At 31.4% G+C, this 8,453-nt stretch overlaps 2 long non-coding RNA genes across 4 annotated transcripts; both read left to right on the forward strand.

Moving 5' to 3' along the window:
- The first annotated feature begins 255 nt into the window (after nucleotides 1-255).
- LOC133816253 (uncharacterized) lies at nucleotides 256-2,002 on the forward strand. Its single transcript, XR_009885111.1, has 4 exons — nucleotides 256-393; nucleotides 474-549; nucleotides 1,006-1,067; nucleotides 1,787-2,002. It is a non-coding gene; the product is annotated as an uncharacterized LOC133816253 (long non-coding RNA).
- A 2,278-nt stretch (nucleotides 2,003-4,280) lies between these two features.
- Nucleotides 4,281-8,041, forward strand: LOC133818382 (uncharacterized). 3 transcript variants are annotated; one of them, XR_009885881.1, is made up of 5 exons: nucleotides 4,281-4,898; nucleotides 5,241-5,480; nucleotides 5,588-5,713; nucleotides 6,042-6,148; nucleotides 7,711-8,041. It is a non-coding gene; the product is annotated as an uncharacterized LOC133818382 (long non-coding RNA). The 3 variants fall into 3 exon arrangements; XR_009885882.1 differs by having other exon boundaries at nucleotides 5,376-5,480; XR_009885880.1 differs by lacking the exon at nucleotides 5,241-5,480.
- The last annotated feature ends 412 nt before the right edge of the window (nucleotides 8,042-8,453 follow it).

The following is an 8,453-nucleotide window of genomic DNA, read 5'->3' on the forward strand; positions in this document are numbered from 1 at the left end:
AACGAGCTTAGCATAAGTGCGCTACGCTCAATCGGGTAAGCATAACTATTGGGTATGAACTCATATGGACCTAAGGTTTGGTATGAGTATTTCACACATTAGTATAATATGCCTAGCAGATGATTAAGTTGAAATTATTGAAGTGATAAGATTTTCATAAGTCAAAAAGTGTAATGATAAGGTGAAATGTGTCAAATTTTGATACAATAAGGCCAAATCATTGAAAATAAAGGATTGCCATCAACCTTTTCACTTTCCACGACCAAGACTCTGAAAAATAGAGAGAAAATAAAACCAAAAACTATTTCTTGGCTGGATTGAAGAGATTCTAAGGAGATCCAAATGAAATCAAAGCCAAAGAAGTGGATTAAGCTTAGTTCTGGCCTTTTTATGGTAAGTTCTTGTACTTGGAAGTTAAACAATATTTTTAAATTTTTCTGAGAGCTTAACTATGGTGTTTTATCCTTTTTAAGATATTTCTTGGTGGTTTCCAAGTGGTTTGAGTTTTGGAAAAGCTAGAAGAGATTGTTTTTGCCGAAAAGTTGCTCGGTAAGTGAAATTTTGTGTTTTATGAGGTTTTTGTGGTTCTTGGAGTAAAAACTGATTTTTGGTTATTTGATTTAGTTTATAAGAGGTTAGATATATTTATAAATGTTTGAATAGACGTGGAGACTCATTTAATTTGGGTGATGATCTTGGAAATTAGAATTTTATCAAAATCGGTATATGATTACTTTGTGATGAATTATGTTGGTATTAGGGATATGTGGTTATGGCAGGTTAATTGATGATGATTACTGATTGATTTTGATATTTGGGGATAGTTAAAATTAAGGGAAAGCTCTGTCAAAATTTATCCAAGTGTCTAAGATAAATCTAACGCTCGATCTAAGTGGTTTAAGGCAATTTAGGCATGATTTGGATATGGTGTTTTATGGATATTTTTAAATGATAGTTCAATGCCTTACTGCCATCATTATGATGTGAAATTCATGTTATTGTCAGGATAAGTACATCAACACCTAAGACATCACTTGTTACACGATGAAATATATTTTGGAAAGAAGGTAAGTAAAGTACTCAACTGCAATACAAGAATTACATGTTATGTGAAAGTATGCATTATATGAATATGTTGTGAGTAAGTGGTATTAACATACATTGACACTTCATCATAAATTTGTATGCATGACATAATAATGATATGGTGAATTTTTGTATGATATAAGACCATGCATGATATTATGATGATTAATTATGTGATGTCTTGGCAAGTTTTATGCAACATAAAAGTAAGTTGTAATAAGAAGTTTAAGTTCAGTGCCACTGTTTTGAAAAGGAAATTGAGAATGTAAGTAAGTGTAAACGGAGGCCTATAGTTAGGCTCATACTGGCAGCCCAATAATTTGGGCTTGGTTTTAGTAAACCAATTATATTGTTTGCCATGTTCCCATTTTTATTTCTCCTCCATATGAGTTATTGTTATATGTATTGACACCACAGTGTGTGGCCGCCTTAACTCTTGAGCCCGACGGGGCAACGATGGAATAAGGTTTTTAATGCGCCCTACTGTGGTGATGGCTAGCCGAAGGAGAACCCATGAGATTTTATATTATATGTGTAACAAGCCCTGCAGGCATTGGCCTAATCAAACAGTGTGCACAATATTAAGGGGCCCAAAATTTAAAAAGAAACTGTGTATGTCCATTGACATTGGGTAAACATTAGCATTGCAAGCATTACTTTGCTTACTGAGCTTTAGGCTCACAGTTGTCTTGTGTTGCAGGTAGAGAAAGAAATGAATGAATGATAAAGGAGAACTGAAGCATGGTCATGGTCTTGATTTGTACATATGAACATATCGACCTTTTTGTTGGTTATTTTAGTTTATCAGTGTGTATGTTTGTAATAAGTGTGAAGTTATGTTTTGAAAACAAATTGGGTTATTTAATACCTATGTATAATATGTTTGAGACATACTTTATGTTTAATGTAAATAATGTGAAATAAGTTTTCAAAAAAAATAAAAAATAAAATCCAGACTTCCGCTGTAAGTAATTATGATATAGTTTTAAAACGTAATACCTCAAATATGGTTTTAACTAAAATAAGTGAGGGTGTTACAACTTGACTTGTTTGAGTTTAAAATGCTTGTTCAATCCCACTTCTCATTCAACTTTGGTGAAACTTCAAGCAACTAAGGGAGGGCTAGGAATAGAGATTTTGGACTGCAAATTCTTATTGTGTATAAGGTTTAGATGTTCCCCAAGTTTGAAGACTCAAGTTGCTCAAATTCAAAGGTTGTATCTCTCTAAACCCTAACATTGTATTTGTGTTATTCTATTGTGCTTAAATTGTTAGTATTGATAATCAAATGTTTCTAAGTTCATCTTATAATCATTTAATCACTTATTCCTTTATTATCGCGATTTGCATTCATACCATGAATATGATTATTTGATTATCAAGATTTGCATTCATGATATGAATAAGGTTCTTGATTAGCATCTAGGGTTTGTAATATTGAACTATTCCTATTATTCATTGTTGATTTAGATAGTGTAAAGCCATAAATTACCAACAATCAAAATCTCTATATCTAATTAATTTATTTTGTGTTTTGGATAATAAAAAATGAGGAAAATTTGTTCATCTTCTCCAACCTTCAAATCCTTGCTCAAAGATTTGGTTTGTGTTGAACACACAACCATGGAAGAACAAAGAAAATTCTATTTGGATATGTTCTACATGAATGTGGATATGGTTTCAAAGTCTTCATCGACAAAGGATGAGACAACTCAATAGGATTACATACTTGGTATCATTAAATTCCTTATTTCTAAATGTGTAGATTTCAAGAATTTGAATGACATGTGTTTGCTACCATATTTTTGTCACTTTGAGTTTATTGTTTAATGAACAATTCAAGAGCTATTGTTATACTTGTTTTGTTTGTAAAATTATTGATCATCATATAATATATGGTAATTGTAAAATTAACCATAATAAGATTAAGAGTTAAGACAATTGATGATGAGATCCATTGCTCTTCTAAATGAATTTAATTGGGTTACTTTAATTGATGATGAGATCTTTGTGACCCTAATTAAATCTAATGTATTTAATGAGGAATGCATTGTATCCATAATTGAGAATAATGCATTCAATGGTGAATGTATGATAACTCTAAATGAGATTGCCATAGTTTATGCATATAGTGATGAGACTAATGCAACCTTAAGAGAATGTAAACATGTTAATGCAATTGATGCTGAGATCATTGCAGCCTTCAGTGAAGTTAATGCAACCCAATGAAAGGTGCAAGAATGGTGGTATGATACTTGTGTCACCATTCATGCAACCTATGATAAAACTCTTTTCAAAATCTTTGAAAATGCAAACACTACTATAAAATTGGGCTTTCCCGACACCCAACTACAACAGTCAACTCTGTTGATTGTCGTAATTGCTTAGCGCGACTCTATGCCGACAGTTAAAAACTGTAGGTATAGAAACCAATGCCGACAATTAATAACTGTCACCGTTGCTTTTGACTGTCGCTATTGACCCCAACGTCGACAGTTAATTCGAGACCAATGCTGACAGTTAAAAATTATTGTTATTGACCTCAGCATCGACTATTAATAAAAGCGCAATACCGGCAGTTATAAAATGTCATCAAAATTCAAATAAAAAAAATCTAAAAATATTATTAATAAATAATTTAATTTTAAAAATAAACTAAATCTTTTAAATATATATTTATTAAAAACTTTTAAAATAATTTTTTTTTGTTTCTAAATTTTTCATATTATTAACTTTTGTATTTATAATAATTTTTATATTAAAATTTAAATTTAATTATATAATGGGATAATAGGTGAATTTGTGTCCCAAATTATGTATTATTCCTTGGAATAATTAATAAGTGACATTAACATTTAGAAATGGAGAATAGATTGAATTTAAAAAGTTTTACTTTTGTTAAATTGTATTATTATTTATTGAGAAATAAATAATAAGAAATTTTTAAATTTGATAAATGAGATTTATCAAAAATTAAAGATTTATATTTTAAATTATGAGAATGAAAATAAAAGAAATTTTGATCACCCATTGGTATATTATTATTGGAAATAAATATCAAGATGCTTTTAATTTAAATAAAAAAGAAATTGTGTTAATTAAAAATGAATTTATATATTAAAAATCAAATTTCTTTTGTAATTAAATAAATAAGAAAAGTTTAAAATAAAAAGATAAATAATAAAAAGCTTTCTCTTTCCCTCTTTTCCCTCTCTTCCCTGAAGCTCTCTCGCTCTTTCTCTCACTACTGCGTTGCCTCTGCCATGCCCGAACAGTTGTCGTCCCATCGCCGGAGCCGTACATGCGCCAGCCTAGTCTAACCGTCGGCCCTCGAAATGTCGACCCCCGCAAGCTCACCACGGTACGCGCCGCCTAGGGCTGTCAACCAACGGTCCGAAGCTGTCTGCCTCCTGCACTTTTTGGCAAGATTCCGACTACCCCAAGCTTAACCACCATCACCACCATACTCCTCGTGGTCTAAGCTTCAAAGCCAACCCAAGGATCGACCTCACTAGTGGTCGGAAAAAGAAAGGGTATTCATCGAAATCCATGGAGGTCCAAAGCTTCCAAGAGAAAATCCGACCATTCTAGGCCGTTCCAAGCTAAACCATCACCACCACGAGACTCCCCGAGCTTTGGGCTTTGAAGCCCGGCCACTGCTTTCCCGAACCACCACCGTGGGGTGGTGGCGTCGCCACCTTCGCCGGAGCTCCGGTGAGGGTCTCGGCTAGCCTCCACTTTTGGTAGTTCCGACGTTCGTCTCGAGCTCCCAATGTCACTTTCAAGCCCGTTGCACTATCCTGAGCATTATGGTATAAATTCCTATCTCAGATTTTAATTATTTTGAGTTTTGAAATTATTTGTGAGTTAGGAAACTAAAATGCAATTGTGTATGTTCATAGTGCATTAAGAGTTAATTAGTATAATGAGTTGAGCTGTGGTTTCATCGGACTGCTCTGGACTGTCATATGCCTTGTTTGCAGGTTTTTAAAATCCCATTTTTCTAGAAATTTACGGACTCTTGTCTAGTTAATTTTTATAAAAATCATTTGTTGTTTTATAATCGATTAGTGTATACATTATATATATATATATATATTAATACTTGGTCTTCCATCTCAATATTATTAATCTAAGGTCTCGTATTTTATAAGGTCGTGGTGATGAGGGCGCTTATAGTTGTACAGAGGGATGGTTGATTCAAAGCTGGTTTCTTTCATGGCTTTGTTAAATTTCCTTTTGATTTTGGAAAATGGAACAATGAATGTAATGCTAAATTTCTCATATAGTGTCGCTGAAGACTTTGCCTAGAATTCGTATGGAATATTATGCTCAACCTGTTCTTCATATATCTTGGATGTCTCATCTCAACATAATGTAAAAGGTTTCAAAATGTATGTTTTTACACTTAAGTATACAATAGTAAGATTATAATAACAAATTTACTCCTCTATTTTTAGAAAATATTATTATTGAAATTTGCTTGAAATTTATTGTGTAGATTCTGATGTGAGTCCTTGCTTGAAAATCTGATGGACATTTCACAGCACTATTATGGAATACAACAAGCTTCATAGCACGAATGTTAAGATGGAATACAACTTCAGCTGCTGCTTTGTATTTAATGGTATTACTTTGTGGCCGTTTCCTTTGAACATAAGGCTTAATTTCAAGATGGGTTACATAATGAATTTATTTAATTAATCTGCTTATGTTAATTATGCCAAGTACCGTTCAAGATCAAGGTAATGGGGCTACATCATTAGTCTTAATATAAAATACCATGTATTTTATATGTCAACTTATTATATATTGCTGATCTATTTATAGCTATGCTTTCAAGTTTCAATATTTTTTTAAACTATAATCTCTATTTTTTTAATCTTAATCATTTCATTTTTTTTAGATTTGTAAGGGATTTGTGATATATAACTATTTATTTATTTTCTCCACAGGAAGAATCTCAGTGCTATGGTGACTTGTATGAAGAATCTCAGTGATGGACTCATAGTGTTCAGATGTATTTGATAGCGTCAAATTAGCCTGCAAGCAGTGTCATATGGTAAGAATTTGCTCACAGAAGATCTTGCTCTTTTTTTGATTTTTTTTTTCGGAACTTGTTATTCACATATCTTGTATTTCTCATATATATATATATATATTCCTCATTTTTGGAAGTGGTTCAAATTTTAATGGTGGGTGTCATGTTCTTGGGTAACGAATATTTATATTAATATATATACACACATTCACACACATTAGCTAGTAAACATAATCATTAATCAACTTGAGTAGTATTTCTCAGATCGAGTTCTATTTTTCTTATTCTTGTGTGTGGACATATTGCATTAATTTTTTGTTACTTCTTTTAACCGAGTGTTTATAAACTCAAATTATTCCTAGAGTTAAGGAGATATATTTTAGCCTTTATTTTCTTGGAGAACAATTTGTATGGAAAACCACTTGAGAGTTGAGAGAGTTTGTGAGATTGAGACCGATTTGTATGCCTGGCTCCATACTATATTTGTCTCTGTTTCTTGAAGAGCTGATTTGGCAATTGATACATGCAGAAGCTTTCACCAATTGTGTTGACATCTTGTAAAATATTAGTCTCCATATAATCATGATATGGCATCTATTTTCATTGACATCAATGCTTCTCAAGTGGCAGCAAGGCTTCTCAAGTCTTTTATTAGTTAATTATTTTTTTTTTGTTTGTTTAGTCGATTTAGTGCTCCCTATTCTTATCTATATTTATATACATTTTTGTTTTTGTCTCTTTATCTTAGCCGCATATTGAAATTGAATATCACATATCGATTTCTCCATTAAGTTTTTTTCTTCAAAATAAATCATGGCTTTATAAATTTTGAAAAAAATCTTGGCATGCATAGTGCTTGGTAAAATGTCTTTATGCATTTTCAAAAGAATAGTATAATTATATGCAGCCATTTTGAGTTTACACCATCTTCCTACTACAACTAATTAAGACATTGTGTATATATATGCATCTCTGTATTTTTTGTTCCCTTTGTTTCTTAAGAAAATTCTTGGGACAATTGGTTGTTTTGTAAGTTTGTATATATATATATATATACACATAAATATATATTAATTTAAGTACAGTGTGTTGCTTAGCTTGAGTAGTTTAGTCCAAATTCTACTTACTATTATAGATATGTTATTTTCCTGTCTCTCTCTGTACTCTGTAGATGTATAAAGAGCTGTATGTTAACTTATTTTGCATTGATAGCTCGTTGAGTATTACAAGAAAAGGATTAAGACCCATTTGTGTTTGTGCATTGGAAAACCTCAAAATGCCTTTTCACATAGTATATTATGTCTAGCAGAGTATAGTATAGTATAGAATGAGAGTAATCAGAGCTGTCCAAAAAATCAGAAATCCTTATTGTTTGATGTTTGAAAAAGTTACTAGGTACTTTAGAATGGATTAGAACTAGGGACTAGTAATTGAGCAATACTATAATAAATATTAAGGGGTTTTATTTATTCATTGTTATTGAATGGATTAGGGGAGAACTTTCAGCTTGCCAAATGTATCTTGTAAGTTTAACTTACAATAAACTTACAATAAGTTGTGTTTGTCTGCCTATGTGTGTGTAGCATGAAGATATGAACATGGACTAGGCATCTGAGAAAGTGTTTGTGGAGCTGGCTGCATCATGGGTCAAAACTAAAAAGGAGTTGGTGAGATGAAATATAGTATTATGATGGCTTTTGACTATATGATCCAACTATCTAAAAATGATCATTGAGTTCTTTAGAATCAAATAATGTAGTTCACTAACTTTGTATACATTCTTGTTTTGTATTTGGTCATGATGGATTTTGAATTGAGTATAAATTATCTTGTAATATGATATTGTAAGCCTACAATGGTATACTAAATAGTTGTAATTATATTTGAATAATTAATAAAAGTTTATTTATGTTACTTTGTCTAGCTTTACGGATAATTTTTTTACGGGAATATTTATTTATAGGCGATGTCATTTTTATATTTGGTTAGAACTAATCAAGTATAGAATCAATCTAACAAATTATAGGTTGAGTTAATTTAGATTTTTAATGTGCATACTTTGCTAAATATCCATTTTACGACAAATAGTTTTTTTTGGAACTTTGCTAGATATCCATTTTATGACAACTTTTTTTGGAATTATGTATTTCTTTTATTAGAAAGTGTTAGAACTAATCAAATACAAAATTAATGTTACCAATGTTGATTTAATTTAACTTTTGATGTGCATTCTTTTACTGCAATTTCTGCGTTGATTTTGAAACCAGGGAGCATTGACAACATATCTGCAATGCCCTCTGGTGTGGAAACTTTGCAACAGTTAAAA

The sequence above is a fragment of the Humulus lupulus genome, chromosome 2 (assembly GCF_963169125.1).
Source record: "Humulus lupulus chromosome 2, drHumLupu1.1, whole genome shotgun sequence".
Taxonomy (NCBI): Eukaryota; Viridiplantae; Streptophyta; class Magnoliopsida; order Rosales; family Cannabaceae; genus Humulus; species Humulus lupulus.